Below are 27,097 nucleotides of genomic sequence, written 5' to 3' on the forward strand. Positions count from 1 at the left end.
AACGCTTACAAGAACAAACAAGAATTTTGGTTCTATTAATTTTTTTTAAAAAATCCTATTTCTCCTATAGGATCAAAAGCTAAAAAGCTTTTGGCTCAGGTTAATTGAAGATTAAGCAGAAAGTGTCAGATAAGCTGTTTAAAAAATGAGTTAACATTTGCAGCTACCTTCTTGAATGAATCACAATGATTTGTTAATGAGCACACACATAAAAAACAGAAATTAAGTGGACACTAAGCCGGAAAAAAAAATCATCTTTCTATAACCCCTCATTTCAATTTAGTACTCACAAAGCCTTCTCATCTTTTTTATTGTTGATTGACTTATTAATGTATAAATGTTATAAAATCATTTCACAAGTTTACTGACAAATAAGTGCAGGGACACTTGCCAAAGTCTGAATCACTGATCTGTGCAATATTCCGTTTGGGAAAAACAAAAACATCTCTCTACTGAAAAATCAGTGTTTGAAAACAGTTGTTACACTTTTCAGATTCAGAGCAATCAGAGTTTTCTGTAATTATTAGTGGCCAAAACTACATTTTGTTTTCTGAGCACTGTTTCACGTACTGCTGAAAGCAAGTAAATAATATATCACATTCTATTTAAATGTCTCTTTAAGATTTATACATTTTTTGATTTAAATCTATTTAGGATGCATTATAAATGTTATGCTACTCTAGAAACCTTTAAATACATGTGTAGGGAAAGGTGCAAATTGAGAAGCAATTTTAAATGGGATGCAGTAGAAACAAGGAATAACGTTACTGTCTTCCATTCTAATTAGCAAAGAAAGGCTACTGTCTGCTCCATCTACTGTCTCCACACTTGACGGTGCTGTGGTCATAACTCATCAAGCACTGGGATCCAGGAAATTTGTTAGACTTCAAAAATGAAAAGACCTGCATAATTTTTATTTCTTAAATAAAACAAAGTCTGATTTAGAATACAGATGTTTCTGTCTTTGATGTTTGAATGTTCTGGGTAAGCATATTAATGAGACTCAGCTGTATTAGTTTAGCTCAGGTAGATTGGAGTTTTATGATCTTGTGAAGTTGAAAGAATAATTGTGTTTTTTTTATAAATGCCTTTTGTGGGTCATCCCAAAACAAAAAATCTTTAAAGCATAGGTTTTCCTTTCTCATATGGCATACTCTTTTGAACCAGAGGACTAAGAATATTGACAATATTTAGTAAACCTGCATCAGGGGGAACTTTCTTGTTGAAGAGGAGTTTGCTGGTTACACTTAAGTGGCTCAGAAAATTTTAAACAAGAAGAATAGTAGACATATTTTCCATGGTTGGCCTTTTTCCATGCAATGGGGTGTGTTTTTTAAAACACATTCTTGGCCTTTATCGAAAAACCACAGATAGCTATAATTTGGGTAGCTTTTACAGATAATTTATGACTTTTGCACTCAACTTAATGGCCCATAAAAAACTCAAACCAGCAGTGTTAGGACATTGCTTTAGCAGTCAAAAGGATTCTGCAGCCTGAGAGGGTATTTAGAAGGGGACTTCCATGTCAAATGGAAATGTTGAATTGTACTTAGAACGTTTGTTTCTTGATACAAATATTATCTGTTTCAAAGTTACACCCTGGCTACTCTAATTCTTGCCAATAAGGTTGAGAATTCTACAAAACAAAATCAATACCGTTTCTGACTACCTCCTCTTTTTAATATGCTCATATTGGATAATTCAAATTATCAAGTTAGAAAACTACCTCAAATCTGCTTGTCACAATTTACTGCAGCTAAAGTGAATGGATATATTTCAGCCAGGGCAACAGATGCCTATGATTTTTTTCCATGGGTCTTGAAAGTTACCGTCACCTGCTGCTGTTTGTGATGAAACCCCACAGGAAATGAATGCCAAAGGTACAAGATGAAAGAGAAAGTAATTTTCGGGGAGGAGAGTAAGAGTAATTTTGCACTGTGAGGTGAAAGGGTGAGAAACCAAAAGACGTGTGAGGAATTACTTATGAAACTGGAAATGAAGGTAAAAGTTAGAGGCAAAGGAAACAAATATAGGAAAGAGAAAAAGAAGAAAATACTTAGAGCCACAGAGAAAGATATAGGAACTATAGATTGAAATACACATTGAAAAGGTGCTATTTAGAAATAAAGTCATTGTTACATACATAGAAAAATCACAAACCTAATAAAATATCATATACAAACTCTATATATGCTTGATGGGTGAAAACATTAACAGACATATTCTTAGGCCTTTCCTCTTACTCTCCACCATTACGGATAATTCTATCCATTTTTTTTTTTCTTTTTCTGGTCTTTTTTTGTGAAGAATCAAGGAAATGTGCAGTGAGGAAGAGCAGGAGATGCAAATCTATAATTATTATTGGAAAGGAGAGAAAACTACAAAGAGAAGATTATATATAATATATATATATGAGAAAACTACAAAACACTGTGGGCTGAGTTGAGAAGTGGAAGGGGTATGGGTGGTTACTGGGTAATAGATAGGCAGGAAAAGGAGGTATGAAGTGGAGACATTATTGCTATGTATTTTCAACTGGGAGACATCAGAAGATATGTTTAAACATGTTTCAATAAGCTGGTTGTTGTTGAAACTATGTTTATTTCAACGTAGCACTGTTTTAGCACTGGGACACTATATGGGTTTATGTGAAATGCACACCAACAAAATAGAGGGTTTGTTCTGACTGAAAATCATTGTTAACAAACCTTTTTATCACCGCTGATGAACAAACATATTCACCACTGCTTGTCAGTATGAACTGCATAAGTCAGCCTCTTTCTCTTCTTCTGGATACCATCCCACAAGCAAAAAGAATAATGGGGGCAAATCTCTGATAACTCCAATTTGCATTAATTCAGGAGAAAGATATATGCTCTAAGGACCATCTAAGTGAGTCAAAATTAGTAGAGATGAGAAAATAGCTGCTCACAATGAAACATAAAAACGAAAAGTGGAGAGTGGCAATATGGTTCAATAGTAGTAGCTCTAAGAGCGTGAAAACAATATTGCAATTCCTAAGAAAAAAAGACTCCCCCTTGAAGTCTGAAAGTCATGTATGCTGATTGATAAGGGGTACAGTCTCTGGGATGAAAATGCCACATGATAGTAGGTTTTCTGAAGCCAGTTGTGTCCATAGAAGCAGAAGATTCAAGACTATACAAGTGATGATGAAAGTGAGCCCTGTTAGTAGAGAGCAGTGTTTCTCCATACAAAAAGAAGAAAGGCCTTCAGGAAGAACTTAGAAATGTACAGAAAAATAAAGCACACTAATGAGTAACATATACAGAACAAGCACACCATTTGTATTAGTTTTCTATTGCAGCATAACAAATTTCCATAAACCTAGCAACTTAGAAGAAATCTATTATCTTACAGTTTCCATTCTCAGCAGTATGGGCCTGGCTTAACTAGACAGCACCAGACTGAAATCAGGTATGAACCAGGGATGCAGTCTCATTTAAGGCTTAGGGTCCTCATCCAAGGCCATTCAGGTTTTGCAGAATTCATTCCCTTGCAGCTGTGGTCCTCAGTTCCCCATTATCCTTCTGGCTGTAGGCTGGAAGTTACTTTCAGCTCCTAGAAACTGGACTCAGGTCCCAGACATATTCCCCAACATCACAGCGTACTTCAAAGCCAGCAAAAGGATATCTCTCACGGAGCAGCCCAGTCCAACTATTAAAGACTTACCTGTTAGGTCAGGTCATCCCATGTTAGTCTCTCTTTTAGTTAACTCAAAATCAACTGATTAGGAACTTTGGTTATACCTGCAAATCCCTTCATCTCTAGCCACGTATTATTGCTTAGAGGTATGACAGAGGTTCCGTCTGCACTCGAGAGAAGTTTACAAGGGCGTGGACCATTTAGGCCTTTGTAGAATTCCATCTTCTACCCTATTTATGAAAGATACTACAATAAAAAGTAAAAAAATAAAAAAGTAGTAAAATACAAGAACATAAGACTTTTACTAGAAAAAGTTCTTACTCTGAAGCAGATGAAAATTACGACCAAACATTTTGCAATGAATTTTTAAAAATATTAATTCAGCAATCATTTCTATGAATAAAGCCTATAAAGGGATAAAAGATGAAACATGAGCTGCCAAATCTCAGCTATAAAAGGAGAGGGAAAAAACACCTTTTACAGATAGGAAGATAAAAGAGAAAGGACACAAGGGAAAAACAGATATTGTGTAAAGCAAGGTAAAGGACTATAGCATAGAAATGAAAGAAATGAAAAAATATACAAAATTAAAGAAAATATAAAGATGATATAAAAAGAGAAAAATGATGACTAAAACAAATAAGATCCACTGTTCGTGTCATGGAACCCCACCCTCTTAGGAAAAAATAAAAACCTAAAGAAAGAGACTAAATATTTTAAAACATATGATTTCTAAAAATGAGAAATAAATATATGAGAATTTTAGCGTAACAGAAAAAGAGCAAATACAAAAATTTTAATTGATGGAAAAGTACTCAAAAATTATAAGAAACATTTAGTTCATCTCTTTTAAACTACATTTGAAAATTTGAACGATATGGATAATTTCCTAGGAAAACATAATTTATAAAAACTGTGTAAACTCAGTAATTTCCATATAAAATATAAAAAAAAGTTATTATGGAGCAATCTCACCTGAAATGAATAAGGCCATATATTTCCAAAGAATTGTTATTAAGCCATTAAATAAAAATAATTGTAATGCTTTCAAAATAATTTCAGAACCAAAATGCATGGAAAATTTCAAGTTCTTTCTATGAAGTAATATATTTATAAAGCCTCGTGAAGAGAATGAGGTATAAAAACTACAAGACCATCACCCTAGAAGTTTAACAAAGTGGCAAAATTCAACATCCATACGTGAAAGAAAAACATGTACTAAAACAATAGTAGATAAAAAGTTCCTTAATATGATTAAAATGTAGTTCTATCAGTCCCAAACCCATTATCAAATTTAGAGGAGTTATACTAAATGTATCCCACTAGTGTTGGAAAAATATGAGTGTCTAGTATTTATCACCATTTAAAAAATTAACAAAATCCAGATATTATACGTGATTACACAAAGTTTAAAATCTTGTATATGGAAAAAAATAATAATTAAAACAACATAAGTAAAGTCAAACGACAGTTGAAAACTGAAAGAAAATATCATAAATCACATTACAAGTTAATTTCCTTAGTATATAATGAGCTACTACAAACTAATAGAAAGATTAACAACCAGAAAAAAATATGTGATTAAAGAGCATCAACAGAGTTCACAAAATATGAAATACAAATAGCCTGTAAACCTATGAAATAGGGTCAAATGTAGATTAAAATTATAGTTAGTAAGCAGTTTTCACCAAATTGGCAAAAAGTCAGAGATTTGATTGACCAACACTGTGTCTAGGAATCAGGCATAAAGAAAATACTCCTGATAAGAGTATTATTAATATAACACCTATGGAAGACAATTTGTCAGTCTACCAAAATTACAAATTTATGTAATTTTTGATGGAAAAAAATCTACTTCTAGGTATAGATCTTGCACACATAAAATCATGCATATGTTATTAATTGCAACATTTTATAATAGAAAATATTGGAAACGACCTAAATGTCTACCAATAGGGGACTGATTAAATAAATTACAGCATACTCCCACAATGAAATTCCATGCATCCGAATTCCATGCAACAGAATGAGGAAGCTCTCTATGGAAATATATGATAATACCTGAAAGATAATTTTAAGTGTAAAAAGGGACAGAATTGTACATATTACACTCCTGTCACTTATGGAAGAAGTTCAGGTTGACATGTTCAGAATCTATTCACATTTTTTTGCATAAGCTTAAGGCTAATAAAATGTGTGTTGGAGTGCAAGTAGGATTAGGACAAGGTTTGAATAAGACATTTTAATATATTTAATAAATATAAATATAAGTATATAATAGATACTTTTTTAACTTATTTGTATTTTTGAACTACATGAATGCATCCAATTAATAAATGCTTTTTTTAAAAGTCATAAATGAGTTATTTAAATATATAAAATCACTTAAACATTTAAATGTTTGCTTAAAGATGAGTAATAACTGAATTAGATGTGAGATCAATATGAAAATGTAACTCAATATATCCAGGTTATCTTAGAGTTAGGGTTTATAACATACTAATAGAGGAAAATGTTACGAAAACATTATCGTATACAGTATGCCTTCTCTTAAGTGTGGGTGAAATTGTACTTGAGTTGGATAGAAATGAGAAGAAGATAAATACCGGGTGCTGTAGTTCCCCTCTCCTCTGAACACATTTTGCTTTTCCCTGGCATGAGATTTTGGTTGGTCTTTGTTTTTTTCTTATAAGTTTTCTCCATTTAAAAATTTTCTTTCATGAGCATACACTCCTGTATTTAGGATGAAGTAATTAATATTCTATAAATTGATATTTTTCTGATTTTTAATAAAGAATGGGACAGTTATTTTAAAACTTCTTATAGAAGATGAAGAAATTAGTTTATTCCATACTCTAATTTGTTCCTTCTCCAACATTTGCGAATTAAATCTGTGTATCAGTCTTTCAAATCTGTCTCTCTTTTCTCTAACACTTATCTATTAAATCATTCCTTGAACATTTACTTTATTACACCATTAAAAATGTATTTAATTTTTTTTCTGTTTAGCTAGTTGTTTTCAGTATATGCTGCCAATCTTTTCTAAGTTTCTCGTTTTGAGTTCTTAATTTCATTTATACCTTTTAGCGGGTAAATTATATAAAAAATAAGTAGTTTCCTTTTTTTTCCCTCTTGCCTCTTTCAAGATTTTTTTTATCTTTGATTTTTTGAAGTTTGAATATGATGTGCCTAGATGTAGTTTTTTTGGCATTTATCCTGCTTGGTGTTCTGTGAGCTTCCTGGATCTCTTGTTTGGTGTCCGACATTAATTTGGGGAAATTCTCAGTCATTATTGCTTCAAATATGCTCTTTTCTTTCTACTCGTTCTGGTATTCCAATTATGTATGTTATACCTTTTGTAGTTATCTCACGGTTGTTAGATATTCTATTGTTTTTTATTGTTTTTCTCTTTGCTTTTCAGCTTTGGTAGTTTCTATTGACAAACCCTGAGACTCAGAGACTCTTTCCTCAGGCATGACTGGTCTACTATTGAGCTCATCAAAGACACTCTTCATCTCCGTTATAGTGTTTTTGCTCTCCACTAGTACTTTTTGATTCTTTGGTAAACTTTTTATCTGTATGCTTATATTATCCTCTGTTCTTAGGTTTTGTCTGCTTTTTCCACTAAAGCCGTGTCAATGCAAAATAGACAGTGTCCATTCTATAGATAGGAGAGAGAAGCTGTTTTACTTGAGCCAAATTGTGAATTACATAATTCAAGAAGGCATTTTCCAGAAAGAAAGAAAGTGTATTGCAGAGGCATGGTTTTCAGTACACTCTTATACCTTTTTAGAACAAAGAACATACATTGAACACACCCAGGATACATATTTATCAAAGTTTCAAACAGGTATTCAGTTGCAAATTAGCAGGTCAACATGACCCTGACGTCAGAAAGGGGTTAATATGGACCTTACCAATAGGGCCTTATGGATACCCCCAGGGAGGGAAGTATACATTCTTTATCTTAATGGTAAAGCAGATGGACAGTGTATGTTTGGTAAGCCATAAACCAGGCTTCTTTAGTCCCAGCCAAATCAGTTTTGAACCAGAAGTTACTCTCATCTACCTCAATATGTGAAAATCTGTTGTCAGCCCTTAGCATATTATTCATAGCTTTTAAAAAATTTCTGGTCTGATAATTCTAACACGACTGCTATATCTGACTCTGGTTCTGATGCTTGTTCACTCTCTTCAAACTGTGTTTTTGGCCTTTTTTGTGCTCTGTAATTTTTTTGAAACGCGAACACGATGTACCATATGGAAGGAACTGTGGTAGCTGGGTTTTTGGTGATGCAGCGCTAAGGTGTGGGGGAGGGGATGCACTTTATAGTCCTGAGCTTAGGTCTTAGTCTCTTAGCAAGCCTGTGCCCTTTGACTGTGAATTTTATCTGTACTTCTCAGTCTCGCTTCCCCCTCCCTTCCAGGGGACAGAATGGCTTGAGTTGGGTACTTTCCTTCTCTCAGTTCAGTTAGGCTCTGCTAGGACACCAGTTGGTTAGGCTCTAGTAAGCTTCTCCTGAGGGCAAGCCTTGTTACCTAGAACAGAGTGTTCACGAATTTCAAATGGCCCGTTTTGTCCTTTCCCTGCAGGAAGCACCAGGGGCTTTTTCTCCAATGTTCAATGGGAGATCCTAGCTGAACTCCTGCAAGTGAAACTCACAAAAGTGCCCCTGCATCCCTGACCCGGCATGACTGGGTCCTCTGGAGTTTTTTTAACTCATAGACCTGTCCCCATGGAGCCTCCAGCAATTTGTCAATTACAGTTCAGATTTTCCCTCCCAGGCAGGGGCTAGTTTCCCATGGAGGTTTCTGCTTCAGTAAGTTGTGATTCTCTGTATCTCTCTATCTGATTGTTCAGTTTGTTCAGGGTTTCGCTTTGTTGTTAGGAAGAATGGCAGCTTCTAAGCTCCTCACGTGCTGGACCAGAAGCCATAAGTCCATCTTGTTTTGCTTTTAAGTTTATTTGTTCCTTTGGAGTTTCTTCTCCTACTCAGAAAAATTGAAGATGTGTTTTTGAAATAACACAAAATAGATTCAAGAATATATCTTACGGGCAATTTTCCCCCTGTTCTGTAATCCTTCTTAATATCAAAACTAATGGCATTTTTCAGATATTCCATTTTAAAAAGTTTCCACCAAATTTTTAGAAATGCATGATGATCAACTTTTTAATCATTGATAGTTGGAATGTATAAACATGCAATATAACATAAAAATATACTCACGATTTATAATATTGCTATAGGTTCGAAGCCTTAAAATAGGAAATTTGAAAAATTCCTTTTCATGTGATTCCATCAATGAAGAATAAAATGTGTGATGTATTTATACTTGTATATGTTGCATAAACATGTATATTCCTGACAGGAAATTGCCTCCATATTGACTGGGTTTGTATGATGATCAAATCTTCCACTTAAAATATATGTTTGATGAGTAGAAGAAATTTCCTCAGACTAACTTCTGACTACATGCATTTCAAACCTGTTTCTTCAAGATTGCTGACACATTTTTGGTAGCAGCCCAAATCATGTTGCTATATGGCATTTTAGCTTGCATATTTGGGCCATGGCACGAGATGGGTTAGCACAGTGGGTAGGGAGGTATTCCTATACTGGGACAATTATTGATAAATAACTAGCAGAACTGACTACAATCCACATACACATATCCCACTAAACCAGAATAGGCCCCCAATGAAATTAGCTAGATCTGGAAAATGCCACTCCCTTGACTATTGAAGTCCACTTGATAAGAAGAAACATGTCAGGAAGGAGTTTGGGAGTGAGGGGTCCTGAAGCCTAAGCTTCATTAGGTGGCTGTGAATCAGTCTCTCAGAAAGAAATACCTTACTATCCCTCAATGGGCCTAGAATTGCAAAGAAAGCTTCAGGGCAGGCTGACTTCCAGGAACCTGACAACTTTTATCTTTTTCTGCCAAGTACAAAAGACATTAGCAGACTTCTGAGATGAGGAAGCCCTGAATTAGGAAGGTGAAGATTTGGCTTTCCTCACAAATGTGCCCCTTACCAATGTGACCGCAATTCAAAAAATAAATAAATAAACAACATGGAAAAAAAAAAAAAAAGAGGTAGTTTTCCTAGCAGACAAAGAGAAGAGATCCTCGGAGGTAAAGAAAAAAATGTTTTTCTTTAAAGAATTTCTTAGAGTGAGACTAAGAAAAGTACATACATCGATAAGTTTTTTGCTCAAATTACCATGAAAATTTATTTTACAGATTAAAAAGTCTGACGTTCAGAGACAGTGAACTCATTTATGTAAAATCGCACAGTTACTCCGTGTCAGAACATATACTAGCACTCAGTTCCTTGCCGCTAGGCTCAGTGTGTTTGTTTACCTCATTGTCATCTCACCATCTTTTAAAGCCACCTCTTCACGTCCCAGAGATATATGTCCAACATCATATAATATAAATTTGTTCTGAAACTTGAAAACATATCTGCTCCTTAAGCCTGTTCAAAAATGTTTCCCATTGAGGCGGGCCCGACGGCCAAGTGGTTCAGTTCGAGAGCTCCGCTTCGGCAGCCCAGGGTTTCCCCGGTTCGGACGCTGGGCGCTGACATGGCACCATTCCTCAGGCCATGCTGAGGCGGCATCCCACATGCCACAGCTAGAAGGACCCACAACTAAAATATACAACTGTGTACCTGGGGGGCTTTGGGGAGAAAAACAAAAAAATAAAATCTTTAAAAAGAAAAAAAAGTATCCCATTATATATTGGGCTAGACCATATGAAATTGCAACACCAGTGGACCAAAAATGGTCGAGTGGCATTTTCACACAATTCAACTAACATTCACTGTATGAAGATTTTTGAACTCTGGGGCATATTCTCCCCTTTACTATAAACTTGGAATTCCTGCTTCTTAATTCTACACAGAAACACTTCTTATCATTTCCATCAATTAGGTTAGCAAATTGTTGTATTTGTACACCAAAAAATGATTAAATATAGGCAATTTCATATTGTTTGATCCAACATTTCAGATGTTTAGAATACTATAGCATGCCCTCTCCTTGATGATGCATTTTGAACTTTAGAATTTGAAGATTCAGGATTCATTTATGAAGTGAACTTTAAGATTTTTCTAAGATTCTAAACAGCAACTTAAAAATATTAAATGAGCATTAGTTTACTCAAATGGAAAATAAAATAAACAATTTTTTTCCTCATATTTGGAAATGTTCCATTTGGAGAAATACTAATAACTTATCTTCTTTTAACAACTTTCTAAGTCTAACTAGCCTCTATTTTGATTTTAGTATATTCAATTTCCAGGAAACAATCTTCAGTATTACATTATTACGTCTGTTGTATAACACTGTAAAAATTAATTATCTTTTTGTTTTTTTAATTTATTTTTATTTTATTGAGGTCATAATAGTTTATAAAATTGTCAAATTTCAGTTGTACATTATTATTTGTCAGTCACTATATACATACACCCCTTTACCCCTTATGCCTACTCCCTAACTCTCTTCCACTCTTGTACTCACTAATCTGTCCTCTTTGTCCATGTGTTTATCTTCCACATTTGAGTGAAATCATATGGCGTTTGGCTTTCTCTGTCTAGCTTATTTCGCTTAACACCGTACCCTTAAGATCCACCCATTTGTTGCAAATGGTATGATTTTGTCTTTTTTATGGCTGGGTTGTATTCCATCACACATATATACCACATGTTCTTTATTCATTCAGCAGTCAATGGATACTTGGGTTGCTTCCACATCTTGACTATTGTCAATAATGCTGCAATGAACATAGGGGTGCATAAGACTGAATTATTGATTTCAAGTTCTTTGGATAAATACCCAGTAGCAAGATAGCTGAGTCATGTGGTATTTCTATTTTTAATTTTTTGAGAAATCTCCATACTGTTTTCCATAGTGGCTGCACCAGTTTGCATTCACACCAGCAGTGTATGAGGGTTTCCTTTTCTCCACATCCTCTCAAACATTTGTTGTTTTTTGTCTTGGTATTTACAGCCATTCTGACAGGTATAAGGTGATATCGCATTGTAGTTTTGATTTGCATTTCCTTAATGATTAGAGATGTTGAACATCTTTTCATGTGCCTGTTGTCCAACTGTATATCTTCTTTGGAAAAATATCTGTTCATATCATCTGCCCATTTTTTTATCACATTGTTTTTTTTGTTGTTGTTGAGTTGTATGAGTAAACATTAACTTTTGATACATTATAATATCCATTTACTAAACTAAGAAACATATCATGATTATGCTTTCTTTTGTAAAAACAGAAACCACTTTTTCTTTAAATAGCAAAGCTACCATATATGCACTTAGACTGGTATGCAACTACTTTCGACCTACAAAGATGACAGTTTCATGTGGTTCAAGCTCATATGTATTTTTCTGTATTAATTGTCCTAACAATATATTTATTTTAGAAGATTACATAAATATATATATAATACAAACATATATAATATACTATGAGTCTTTAATTTTATAAACATAATGGAGAAATTTATGTAATTTTTTCAAACTTAGTGTATATTCACCGAGATAAAATAGTCAAGATTTATCTGCATTATTATTTTATTTGTTAATATCTTTGCTATCATTACAACAAAGGATGAACCTCAAAGAGTTATAGTTCTCAGGAATAGTTCACTGCATTCGTGTATATGATAGCTAACGTTGAATTAGGCAATGTTCTTTTCTTCACAACATACTTACAAAACAGTCAATTGAAACACAACATTTTAATTAAGTCACACGTATTTTAACAAACATCACTTTAGCTGGTATTTCTACCTGGTTTATAGAACTGAGAAATCCTTCTTACAAGGGTTTAATCAGTGAAAATGTAGGAGCTACTCTTTCTAGGGGACATTCTTTTTTTTTTTTATGAATGACTTCTCAAATAACGTAAAGAAAAATATGGTGATTAAATTATGCCTGTCTGTTGTATAAAATTTGTACTACACAGAATATCACAACAAAAGAAAATCAGCTACAATCATATCACCAAAGAAGACAGTCAACTCTAAGTCCATGTATTTCTAGCCTTTTTACTCTCGTATTTCCTTCTGCCACCCCTGCTCCTGAGTTCCAACCCTAGGCACCATCCAGAGTCCTGCATGGCCAGACCTTTGGACCCGCTGTCTGCCCTGCAGGCCATGGGAATGAACCAGCTATTTTCTGAGCAACCATTAGATTCTTCAGAATGTAATGAATTACATGTTGATCACTTTAAGTTTGTTGAGTAAAGGAGACAATTTAATTTTCAGCAACACTATATTCCTCTCTGTTGCATTTCTTTTAAATCCGCTTTAAAAACTAATAATTAAAGAGAAGCAGTCATTTTTGGCCCCTGCATCTTTGAAAATGCTTTTCTATCAATCTGCAAGCTATCCTTATTCCATTTTTTTTTTTTTTTTTGAGGAATATTAGCCCTGAGCTAACTACTGCCAATCCTCCTCGTTTTGCTGAGGAAGACTGGCCCTGAGCTAACATCCATGCCCATCCTCCTCTACTTTATATGTGGGATGCCTACCACAGCATGGCTTGCCAAGCGGTCTCATGTCTGCACCCGGGATCCAAACTGCCGAAACCCTGGCTGCCGAAACGGAACATGCACACTTAACCACTGTGCCACTGGGCCAGCCCTCCTTATTCCATTATACTTCCTCCTCCGTGGTGGCTAGCTGTGGCTTAATTCTCAGCTTTCTATTTCAAGATGACTTTTGTGCACAGCATCTTTAAAGCCTGTAATTTTATTTTTTTCTTTTCATTATTTGAATGCCTTTTTTTCCTGTGGTAAATTTCTTACCTTGACAAAGGAATCTTGCATGTTCTTTAAAATATTTCTCCTCCATCTCTGATTATTTTCCATTTGATATAATTGTAAGAAATATGTAACTCAATCACCCTACAGAGGCATTCTGCACCCTTAAAAATAATGTGTACTAGAGACTGCCCAGTGGCACAATGTTTAAGTTCACACGCTCTGTTTTAGTGCCCCAGGGTTCATGGGTTTGGATTCGGGGCATGGACCTATACACTGCCCATCAAGCCATGCTGTGGCAGCATCCCACATACTAAATAGAAGAAGATTGGCATAAATGTTAGCTCAAGGGCAATCTTCCTCCAGCTGAAAAAGGAAGATTGGCAACAGATGTTAACTCCGGGCCAGTCTTCCTCACAAAAAATAAGTAAACAAAAATAACAATGTGTACTAATGTGTTAGAAAAAGAGTGGAGAAAATCCACAAAGGAAGAAACAACCACTTAGAATGTGTTGTGTAAATATTCTAGAGTCAAAGGAAAGGGGGATAAAAAGAAAAACATAATTTCATATACCTTTTTCTTGGGTTTATAGCTATTTTCCATTGGGTATGAAATGGGAAGTAATATCTTCATCAAACATTCTGAAGCTGTGACCTTTAAATCAAACAGTATGCAAGGAAATAATTTTCCACTGTAAAATTTCATGTTCTACAATAAGTGGTATGTAAGTATCTGCATATTTATTGTATTAAGGTAAATGGGTAATTTGTAAAATGCATTTGAAGATATTAGAAGAGTCGGACACCCTCTAGCAGCTCATGGGATGTTGCTAATCAAACTCCTCAGCTTCAAAGGGCTGATGCAACATCGCCACATTCTCCATAAGAGCAGCAGTTCCAGGCATCAAGGTGATATAATGATCACAGACGCAAGAGAAAGATTTCAATTAAGGGTAGCATAGCAGCACGCCACTACAGGCACACAGCATCATGCTAATTAAAGTGCAATAAGCCAACAAAAGCCATTGAACATTATACTACCAGAGGCAAAATAGAAAACTGATGAACCAAGGCAATTGTTTTGTTTTTAAAATCAAAGTGCCGATACGCTACTGACTAGCAAAATAAGAATGAATACGGGTCTCTGAGGAATGGAAAAATATCAAATATTGAAATTTTAAATCAATTCTTTAACCAGCTTATAAAAAGTGGAAGAGTGAAGCCCTGAATATGCAACCAAATTATAGTAGGTAAATATTAATATACATTTTTACTGCATTAAAATTAATGCTAAACATTACCGAACAGATATCTTTATTGAACATCTAATGTAAGAAAAGCAATAAGTTGACTAAATTATCATGTGTTCTTATTCTTATCAGTGAAAAAGTCTCCTTGAAATTAAAACATGTTTATGCTTTAACATTTTTCTTTGTGCATAAAACATCATTGTCTCTGTGGGAAATGTGGCATTATATCAATGGTGGGTAGACTGAAAGAAATAGGCAAGTCAAATAAGTAAGCATCATAGTACACAATTGTAAAAATCAATTAAATAGGTCAGTTTAATGCTTAGGAGTATCCTATTCTCTAGGAACTGAAATTGAAAACAAGTCTGTTTCAGCATAGGCTATAATCACTGGATAGACGTAAATAAGTGAAGGAAATTATTTTATAGATACAATAATCAAAACCATTTCAACTTTGTGGCGATGTAATTTGGGTTTGTAGTCTGTGGTTTGAGGGCACGGTGCACATGAAAGCCTGTAAGACAGGTCCAAAACATTTTGAAGAGATAGAAAGAGTATAATTAAAAATATGATGGGTGCTCAAAGGAATTCTTTGAAAGATCTCAAATAAGTAGGACATTAATGAGAATGTCATAAAACTGTGGCCTGGGCTATGATTCTTAGTTGTATAATGTGAATTACAACATGTAATTACAGCATTTACAATCCAAGTTACGAAATCAGCTTGCATTTATGGACAATGTCCACACATGCTGTTGTCAATGGCTGGTGAATATACACAGCAATCACTGTGGTATAACAGAACTCCAACACTCATCTTTTATCTTTGAAAGCCAATTCATTGAAATCTAGCATTTTAGTTAAACCTTCCGCAAAATGTTTAAACAAGCATGCTTGAGGCATTTCCATAATATTTTTAAATGAAAAAAAGACACAGAGTGTCACAATAAAGGATTTCCAATCAAGTTAATGTTTAATAACTCTGTCATTACTTAGTAGTTAAATATGATTGTTCCTAATTCTATCAAATATCAAAAGTTGTAAATCATTTCAGCCAATGTTGAGAGATATATATTCACAGGTCATAGGAATATGTTAGATTTACTGATTCTTTTGTGGACTGGAAAGCACTGTAGATTTCACAAAATATAAAACAACAAAAAGAAGTTGTCTATCTCCAGTGTTTTTATCTGCAAGTATATATTACCTTTAATTGGATGAAACTTCTTCACCAGGTAGTAGAAACAAACAATAAATTGGTGTACATTTCAAAATATGGGTTATATATCTATATGTTTGCTTTAAAAAATAGAGCTTGAAAGGCAAGATTCAAAGGAACCTGTTATTCTGCACATGTACAAAGGAAGTGGTTTCCTTAGCAACAGGAAATAGGTGAAAGCTCTCAGGAGTGATCCTTCCACCCATGCTCCTTTTGAGTTTGGTAACATTTCCAAGCTCGTGAAGGAAAGATCGAGTGAATTTATTACGAAGAAACAATACTGCTATTTAGGGAGCTTTCGCAGCATTTGTGAATTGGCAAATGCCTCATTGTTTGCTCTTATGGGCATGACAGTAGTAGTCATCCTAGAGTCTAGGCTTTTCTTTTCCCCTTCTCTATATTCCACAGATGTTTATGCCCTTAAAACTATGTTGGGAATTCTTAATAACTTATAAGGCCCATCCTGATAAAAAAGCTACACATAGCGACAAAATCACGTTTTTGTACACATCATTGGTTATTCCATTAATATCTGAATTCACCTACCACTGTGTTAGCTTCTTTTTTTTTTTTTAAGGGAGACATGGCAACACCTCTTCTATAGGAAAATTTTTAAACACCTTAAGAAGAACTTTATATTAATTAGTTAATGCCATGGATGGGTCTATGGTTAGTCTAAATCTGAGGCATATAGAGTTTTTGGTTTTGGTTTTGTTTTTCCTTATGGTCTGAGCACTACCTTTGTCTTTTGGAACAATAAAGATGTGTGAGAAATGGAATGAATGAATTGTTCACTTTTGACATGTTTTTTCTTCGAATCATCAAATCCTATTTCACTGTAAGAAACTATAGAAATAAGAACTTTCTAGGCAAATTCTATTTAAATACTTAATTCATCATGCGCTATGCTAGAGGCACGGAATATAAAGACGAATAATGAACAGCCGTGACCCCCAAAAGGCCTGCAATCATTTTTACTATGTAACTTCAAGAATTCGAAATAACTTAGTGATTAGGTCTATTTCTCCTGTAATAGTTCATAATTCTATAAATGAACTCGCATCCGATATGAATTTTATAATTATTATGTTTAGTAATAATAAAGGACAAAAGAGAAGAGTGATCCCATGGAATTTGCATTTTTACTGACAAAAGTCTTGAGCAGAAATTTGATGAATTTAGATCTTTTGAAAAAAATTTTAAGTGATAACTCTAATGAAGCAAACGGGACTAGGGTAAACACATTTCATAGAAAGAAAGCTTAAGTGCTTAGAGTGGAAGTGAAGGTTGAAAAAAAGGTGACTTGATTTTATTGAAATAGTATAATTATGCAAAATCCAATAGCATATCTCGCAAAATGTCATTTATCTCAAAATAAAAATAACTTTATTTCTGATTGTAAGTAATCCATGTGCAGATAGACAATGCAGAATAGCTCATAAAAGTAAATAGAAGATGCTAGCAATCTCATCATCCACCTGATCTTATTCAATGAAACAAATACAAATAATAATTTTAGAGTAGTTGATATTTATTAAGTTCTCAGTGCCATCTCTTGTGCAATATGGTATAAGTACATTGAGTTCATCTCATTTAATAAACTTTCAAACAATGGGGAATAAGTAATATTAATATCATGATTTTATAGGTGATGAAACTTTGGCAAAATAGAGACTAAAACAGTATGGTCATGTCAAGCAACTAGACATAGAATAGAGATGTCTATTAAATTGTACAGATATATTATCTTTCTTTCCTTTCAAAGAAAGCAGTTTCATACAAGTTATTCTATTCTACAATTTTATTTCTACCAATTTATTTCAAATGCAAAATGTAGCATTAATGATAAATCAGTAAGTGATATTATCTGAATAATCTAGTTTACCCATTTTGCAGCTATTAAGGAAGTTTAAAAGGAGAGAAAACAGATTATGACTGGAAAACAATGACCATTTATTGCTAAAATGCCAACATGGTCTTTCTCAAATGCTGTACAAATCCACATTTGCATATTTCTTTTGATCTCCAATAGTGGCTGTGCAGGATTAGAAGGGAAGACATTAGCTTCAACGACATGACTAAATTTATTCAGGCATTTGTTCAAAAATATTAATTGAATTTTGTGCTAGTTTTTTTTTAATTCAGTAAGTTCTGTAGATAGACCAATGAGTAAAATAAATTCATTGTATTCAAAGATCATACATTCTAGATGGTCCCTAAAATCTGTTAGAGAAAGATGAAGAGAAGAGTCCTGGTGCTCCATGAATGCAGAGAGCACAGGAAGCGAAGGAAAGGTGTTGTAACCCCCAGTGAACATTTTGTTAATGAGAATTCAAATTTTCCTAGCTTTTGCCTCCTTTGTTTTCTTTTATATGAGGATCAGGGGTGGTCTTTCCTTTCTAAGGAATTCCTTACCTCTTTTCAGCTTATCTTTCATGTTGTAAAGTCTTATCAGAGTTCCAAAGCTCCATGGGGTGCTGTTCCAAGATAGAGTTAAGAAGATTGCATATTCAGATTTTGCATCACTGTGCACATTTGCAGAGTTAGAGGTTTGATTTTATTATATATTCCAAGGTTAAATATACGAACAACCACAATTCCTTGCTTTATACAACTTTTTATATATTTAAAAGTATGGTTATCCTTCATACTGCTGTTCATAGCATCATTTCAGGTGAAGAAGTGCTTAATATAATGGTAAAAATTAAAGTCATTGAAGCATTAGAAAGACTAATGCCCCCAAGTATGGAGTTAATGTCACCATGGCAGAGAAATAAATCTGAATTTCCATACTCAATCTCTACATGCTAGTTAAGTAGTCTCTTTGGTCAGGTCCTGATAAATTCACTGTAAACAACCATGTATTCATTTATTCAGGAGACAGATTTGTAAAGCTGAAAATCAATGATTAATTAGCCACACTAAATATATTTAAAGGAAACATTAATATTGGTCATGTGTATTGCTTTTTAGATAGGCTATTTCAAGATATTTTTCCCCCCAAAATAGGGAGTTGCTTCATAAATATAGAAATGGTTCATGAGAATTGAGAAGTTTCATGAGGGTGATTCTATCAAACGTGGTAGTGTATTGAATTATATGCTACAAATTTGAGGATACTTCTGATTATTTAGAATTGGAGCATTTTCATCCTAGGGACTGGCTAGAGAAGTACTCGTATATTCTTCTTCCTCAACTTCTGTTTTCCCCCCCAGGCTCTTTGATGATGATTGGCATTTAGTTTGTACCTGTTATTATATCATTCTTTCTCATTTTAACATACTCCCTTTCCATATTAAAATTTTAAAATTTCCATCTTCATTTACATTTATTAATGACTTCTGGGAGGCACCTTAATCATATCAGTAATGAGTTGTTAGCTTCAATTAAAAAAGGTGGCCCTTCTCTAACCTGGGTGTCCTTTGCCTGATCTTTCTCTATCAAATTTTACAGGTTACACTCAAAGCCTGGCTGTCCATTGATTCCATGAACCAGTTTTCCACAGCTCTGTAACTATGCCATTGATTCCTTCCCTTCTCTCTCTGGGATTGTAAATGACATTTAAAAGTACAATATATGTTGTGTAGTTTTTATAACTACAACATAGAGAAAGACAATATAATACATAAAAAAACGATCAAGGACTCCTGACATAGAAACAAGTAACTTTCTTGTGGCAGTTTTTCTTATAAAATAAAGATATTGAACATTAATGTGGTAGAAGGTAAAGGAGAATCATCACCTCATTTTCAGTTAGACCTTTAAAGCTTGATGGAATACATGGTATCAGGGTGCCCTTAAATAGGAGAAAGTAAGGATGGGCAGAAAGTGAGAGGAGAAGGAAAAGTGATATGCAATGTATTCTAAAAAAATCATGTAAGTTGGTAGAAGCTTTAAAAATATTCAAATTCTGCTTCTTGTTATACTATTAATCATAAGTGACCTTGGATATGGTAGACTTTGATAAAACTCTCTGCAGAATGCTGAATAACCAGATGTCTACCTTAAGATTTAGACAGTATAAATTTATGAAGCTGCGTGATAGATTTGTTGCTGTCGAATGGAGTGATGGGAATCACTCACACACAGTATATCAAAACCTGCTATTAGCTAATAGGATACTTATGAAAACATACGTAAATGGATAATTCAAATTAAGTTAAGTATGTCCATTTTTTACATAACATGCTCACTCTGCATTTTTAACGTTCCCAACATCCTTCTTGGTGCTAAGGTCTCTGATGGAGCAATCTACCTTCCATCTTTTAAAAGAGTCTACACGGATAAGATTAGGCATGAAGATTGAGTCTCTACCAACCAGTACAGTAATCCAAGCTTTTGCAGGAAACTTCACCTCTCCATCTCACATTATATTCAAAATCCCGTATCTGCAGGAAGATTTCATCACAATGTTTGGCAAATAACTTTTTTAAAATGTGGGTAGGAAGTGTAGGAGTCTCTTGCAGAAGAAAAAGTCACTAAGACCATAATCTGGACAAAATAGGGCAGCAATAAAAATGTAATAAATATGACAATTTGGAGAGACAAATGTGGGAAAATGTATATCAAGTTGGATAATGAGAAATAAGACTATTTGAGAGAAAAGTCAAAATACCACAATTATATGATTATCATAGAGGGAAGAGCTAAGGTGAATATGAATGAGGAAGACAAAATAAGTGAAATACATAAAATTACACAGAAAATAAAAAATTTAGCTGTAATTGAATTTTGTTAGAATAGTCACAGGGATAGAAATTTACTTCTCAATATGAAAGAAAAGTGTATTGAAAGGCATTGAAGATCAATTTCTCTATTGTAATTTAGCAAGTGCAAAGCAGGACTTTTGCTTTGATTAAGGGACATTAGAAGATGTCTTGTATAATCAACTCTCTCTCATTCTTCTTGTTCTTAGATTTTATTGTTATTTTACTGTTCAAAGAAAGGGAAATAATGGTTTTGAGCTTTAAGGTTTGGATAGGTGGCAAGATTTAAAGGATAATTGCTGTATTCTTCTGAATTTAAAGGGTGCAGATTGAATTAAGTTTTCTTCCCTCACTGAAATAAACATGTGTATATATACACACATACATACACAATTAAGTGTTTTGAGTAACAAGTACATAAAAAAGATAACACAGAACAAAGAACATAGATGAACAAAGTAGCATTTCAGGAAATCAAACACTTCCTCAATCACAGTATTTTTTATTCTAAATACTTTATATAATGTATGTTAAAGTATTGTTTTAACCTAACTCAAAAAATGAAGAAAAAGGTAATGAGAAAAATGAACAGGTTCATAAAACCCTTAGTCATGCTTTCATACATGAACTAATTATCATTTAACATTCAACTTGGTCATTATATTATTCCTCCTGAGTCACTGAGCAATCAAAATGAACAATTTATTAAAGTGAACATATTATTAAAAATTGCTCACACTAGGTCTACTGGTAACATATGCGTTTATTTCTGACACTTTCATATGGGACTAATTCAACTCAGGTCAAAAGAATTTATTAAGCAACTGCTAATTAGCTATCATGGAGAATCAGAAAGAAAAATAAAAAATGAGGAGAAGGAAAGGACCTTTTATTGAAAATGTTATCCTTTCCCCATTGAGTGTTCTTGATTAGTTGACTGTAAATGCATGTGTTTACTTCTGGGCTCTCAATTCTCTTCCATTGTTCCGTGTGTTCGGTGTTTTATGCCAGATCACGCTGTTTTGATTACTATGACTTTGTAATATATTGAAATCAGTAAGTGTGATGCCTCCAGTTTTGTTCATGCTCAAATTGCTTTAGCTACTTGGAGATTTTGTGATTCCATACACATTTTAGAATTGTTTTTGTCTATCTCTGTGAAAAATGCCAATGGAATTTTGATAAGGATTGCTTTGATGGCTTTGGGTACTACGGACATTTTAACAATAGTAATTCTTCTAATCCATGGACATGAGGTATCTTTCCATTTGTTTGTGTCTTCCATTTCTTTCATCAAAGTCTTATAGTTTTCAGTGAGTAGATTGTTCACTTTCTTGGTTAAATTTATTCCCAGGTATTTTATTGTTTTTGACGGTATTTTAAAGGAGATTGTTTTCTTTATTTCTTTTTCAGATAGTTTGTTATTAGTGTATGGAAACACAACTGATTTTGGTATGTTGATTTTGTATTCTGCAGCTTTCCCGAATTCATTTATTCGTTCTAACAGTTTTTTGGCGGAGTCTTTATGGTATGTATAATATCATGTCATCTGCAAAAAGAGGCCATTTTACTTCTTCCTTTCCAATTTGGATGTTATCTGTGCAATACTCAATGGGGAAAGGCTAGTCTCTTCAATAAATAATGTTAGGAAAACTGGATGTCCATATGCAAAAGAATGAAATTGGACCCTTATCTTACACTACACACAAAAATTAACTTAAAATAGATTAAAGACTTAAATGTAAGACCTGAAGTCATGAAACTCCTAGGAGAAAACAAAGAAAAAGCTTCTTAACGTTGGTCTTGACAAAAACTTTTTGGATACGACACCAAAAGCACAAGCAAAAATAAGCAAGTCAGATTACATCAAACTAAAAAGTTTCCATACAGTGAAAGAAATAATCGACAAAAAGAAAAAGCAATCTATGGAATGGGAGAAAATATTTGAAAACCGCATATGTGTTAAGGAGTTAAAAACCAAAATATGTAAGGAATTCATACAACTCAATATCAGAAAAACAAATAATCCAACTTAAAAAATGGTCAAAGGACCTGAGTAAGCATTTTTCCAAAGAAGACGTAGAAATGGCCAGAAGATACCTGAAAAGGTGCTCAACATCACTAATCACCAGGGAAATGAAAATAAAAGCACACTGAGATATTACCTCACACCTGTTAGATTCAGTATTATCAAAAAACCAGAGATAAAGGGCCAGCCCTGGCAGCCTAGTGGTGAAGTTCTACACATTCCCCTTTGATGGCCTGGGTTTGGTTCCTGGGTGTAGACCTATATGACTCTGTCAGCTGCCATGCTGTGCTGGTGGTCCACATGCTAAAAAATAGAGGAAGACTGGCATGGATTTTAGCTCAGGGCAAATCTTCCTCTGCAAAAAACCAAAAAACCAAAAACCAGAGATAACAAATGCTGGCAAGAATGCTGAGAGAAGGGAACCCTTGGACAAATGTAGCCACTACAGAAAACAGTATACAGCTTCTGAAACAAATCAGAACTAGAACTGCCATATGATCCAACAATTCTACTTCTGGGTATATATCAGGAGGAAATAAGTTCACTATCTCAAAGAGATATTTGCACCCTCATGTTGATTGAAACATTATTCACAACAGCAAAGGTATGGAAACAACCTAAGTGTCTGTTTATGGGTGAACGGATACAGAAATGGGATATATATATATATATATATATGTTATTTATTAGCGTTTTGAAGTCAGTTCCAACTCCTAGCAACCTTGTGTACAACAGAGCAGAACCCTGCCTCATCTTTTTGTGCTATCTTCTTATCTTCAGGCTCAGTATAAGACAATGCTCTACTGCTATTCATAGGGTTTTCATGGCCAATTTTTCAGAAATGGGTGGCCAGTTCGTTCTTCTAGTCTGTCTTAGTCTGGAAGCTCCAGTGAAACCTGTCCACCATGGGTGACCTGTCCGCCTGCTGGTATTTGAAATACCACTGGTGCAGCTTTCAGCATCACAGCAACATGCAGCTGCCACAGGATGACAATTGACAGATGGGTGGTGTGGTTCCCTGACTTGGGCTGCAGTCATGAAAGTACCGAATCTTAACCACTGGACGATCAGGGCTGGCATGTATATATATATATAAAATGGAATATTCCTCAACCATAAAAGAAGGGTATTGTGCTATTTGAGACAATGTGGATAAACCTTGAAGGTGTTATGCTAAGTGAAATAAGTCAGACAGAGAAAGACAAAAACTGTATGGTCTCACTGTATGTAGAATCTGAAAAAGCCAAACTGAGAGAAACAGAATGCAGATTGGTGGTTGCCAGGGGCAGGAGATGGGAGAAATGGGAGATGTTGGTCAAAGGGTACAAACTTTTAGTTTAAGAGGAGTAAGTTCTGAGAATCTAATGTACAACGCAGTGACTATAGTTAAGAATATTGTATTACATACATAAAAGTTAAGCCAACAAAAGCTAAGCCAAGGGAAACTTGTTCTCATCAAGCAAATAGAGGTATTTCTAGACATTATTGGAGCCAATCCAGGCCAAACGAAAAGAGTAAAGTCTGGTATCATCTACATTGACTAAATATGTGGTGACTGAAGTGCAAGGAGTACACAGAACCCAATAAACAGCAGAAGTGTGGAATAATAAAGATCTCTCAAAGAAGGAAAAAGACAGATGTCAAATTATTGTTCAGTGAAATTCTCATTGATCACCTCCTTTCATTAGAAAGCTTAAAATGACACAATCTTATATTCTTTACCAATATAGAACTCTTCACAAACTAGCTATTTTCTCTCTAGCATTTCTAAAATGTTTGTTTCACCATTTGTTTGATGGGTTGAGAAATTTATTTGAGCAACATTTACTACACATTTTTGCGTCTTTCTAAATTTCTGTCATGTAGTACTTGTCACATCTTTAAAAAATGAATATTCTATAGTCTGAAATATAAGGAAAGTAGCTTTGTATGTGCATTTTATATACATCGAAAATGTGACTTTACTGTTGAATTGATTTTCTAGTGGGATTATTAGGTTTACAGATCATTTGAAGAGTTCTTATAGATTTCCTGGACACCACATTATCCAGAGAACTGGAAAATAATTCTGTGAATAAGAGATGTTATTCTGAAATGCCAAGTAATCTGACACATTTTTTCTCACATTATATCTTGTTGATCTGACAAAAGAGGAAGAAAGAGACAGAGATTTTTGTTAATATTACTACTAATTCCCTGTAGTTGGATTGAAACAGCATCAGAAAGGAAGTGTCAATATGAATTTCTTATGAACCTCTCTTCCTAAGTTATCTTCAGAACCTGAACTCAATTTTGACATCTCAAATTGATACTTCATATCTTATGAAGTTCTCTATTGTGCACAGTCCTGACTCAAATTTTTGGACATTTTCTAAAACTTGATTCTGCATTCCAAGAATAAATATCTGCTACAATATTTAGTAGGAGCTCAAGCTCCACTGGAGACCAGTTTGGGAACTTGTGGAATAAATAATAAATGCTTTTACTCTCCGTTAGGGACAGGGTGCTTCATCCCCTCATGACAATGAATTACCAGTTATATAACTTCACAGTCACATTTCACACATGCTGTAGTTTGAGGACCAGACTCCAAGTAATGATCATTAATCGCAAGCCTTTGAATAGATTCTGGTTGGTTTTCATTTACAGATTTATTTTTCTGCAAAAAAAATGTTTCTCACCTTGATTAAAGTTATCTTTAAAAATTAGGAGGAAGTTGGGGCTTGCCCCGTGGCCAAGTGGTTAAGTTCACACTCTCTGCTGCAGGCGGCCCAGTGTTTCGTTGGTTCGAATCCTGGGCACGGACATGGCACTGCTCATCAAACCACGCTGAGGCGGCGTCCCACATGCCACAACTAGAAGGACCCACAACGAAGAATATACAACTATGTACTGGGGGGCTTTGGGGAGAAAAAGGAAAAACTAAAATCTTTAAAAAAAAAATTAGGAAGAAGTTAAAGTTATTTACATAATTCATGTCAAACATAAATGTTCCTGGCTACAGAATAAGTAATTTTTTGTTTTGATAATTTATACCAGTATTTTTGTTGTTTGGTTATATAGTACAGCTTTGGTTGAGACTGAGTTACCACACTTGTTTTCAGGAACTAAATATGGAACAATCAAATAATTCGTAATCTTTAATGTAATTTTAGTTGAAAAAATCATTAATGGTTTTATCCATAGGATTTATCAGATACAAGTAACTACCAAACTCTATTTCCTATAGTGATATATAGACCCAATACTAAATTTTACAATATGGACCTTGGAGTCAAGTGTAAATTTTGTACTAAGTGCATAGCTGTACAGGATTCTTTATCAACAAACTTGCTATTGGTTTTGTAAAGTCCAGAAAAGAGAATATGTTCTTCTCCTATATCATCTATTATTATATATGGCCAGCCAATTTCAAATATGGGAAACTAACTATTTTTTGTGGCTTTAGAAGTTGTATTGGTTATGTTTCATTTTTCATGTGAATGCTGACATCATCGTGATCCTGCTACACAAACTGCTACCCTAATTTCAAGCTCCATTAGAAACATGGGAAATATTGTATTGCTTACATTTATAGAATTGAGGAAATACAGGGTTTCAAATAATATATAACAAAATAAAGGGTAATACTGTTCAGCTCTTGAAATATACAGATTATATATCTAATGTAATTTGCCTTTTCATTATTATATTTACAGTCCTTAGAATTAAGTAAATGTTCTAAATAAAATTATTTTTTGAAAATTTTCAGTGATCATTATATTTAGAATCCCAGTATTTTTGGTAATAATCCTGCACTTTGGGACATAAAAATAATTTAAAATAAAAGTTCACTTTTGAGTTCAATAATGAATTGTTCATGCGGATGTATCTCAGAATGCATAATACATTCTAGAGTGGGAAGAAGCTTAGACCAAAACTGTAAAAATTATAATTCCTTTTAAGATATTTTCTACAAAAGTATGTTTATTCTTGAGCTGATAACTTCCAAATTTGCAACCCTCCAACCCTTACATCTCACCTAAAGATCAGATTTTAATAGAAAACCAGCAGCTTGTTATCACTACATATGTTTCTGATAGGTATATCAGACTGTGTGTGTCTAAACGGAATTCTTGATGTCTCCATTCCACTCATTTCAAATAATGTCACATTTTGCTCAAATAAAAAATCCAGGCTTCTTCATTTTCTCTCAGGAGTTAACAGGGGCATTTCTAATCTTTCTTATTTTAATAAATATCCCAGAAAAATAAGAGTACCACTTACCCCACTCTCCCATCTCTGCCTGTCCTTTATGATGTATTTATTCAGTTGTTTCCTAAATAGTAGGAGCAACATGAAAGTCAATAAATGAGGAAAAGTGGCTAGAGATTGCATTTAAACACATATATGCAAAATACTCACAAACACACATATACGCATGCACACACTCAGCAGTAACAAGAAATCTGGTC

The 27,097-nt window shown here is 34.1% G+C and overlaps 1 long non-coding RNA gene across 1 annotated transcript in view; it reads left to right on the forward strand.

Annotated features, from left to right (window-relative positions):
- The window catches only part of LOC139085021 (uncharacterized), a 64,037-nt gene that overhangs the window by 15,841 nt on the left and 21,099 nt on the right, over nucleotides 1-27,097 (forward strand). The gene's annotated exons all lie outside the window — the stretch shown is intronic.

Source organism: Equus przewalskii, chromosome 8 (genome assembly GCF_037783145.1).
Source record: "Equus przewalskii isolate Varuska chromosome 8, EquPr2, whole genome shotgun sequence".
Taxonomy (NCBI): domain Eukaryota; kingdom Metazoa; phylum Chordata; class Mammalia; order Perissodactyla; family Equidae; genus Equus; species Equus przewalskii.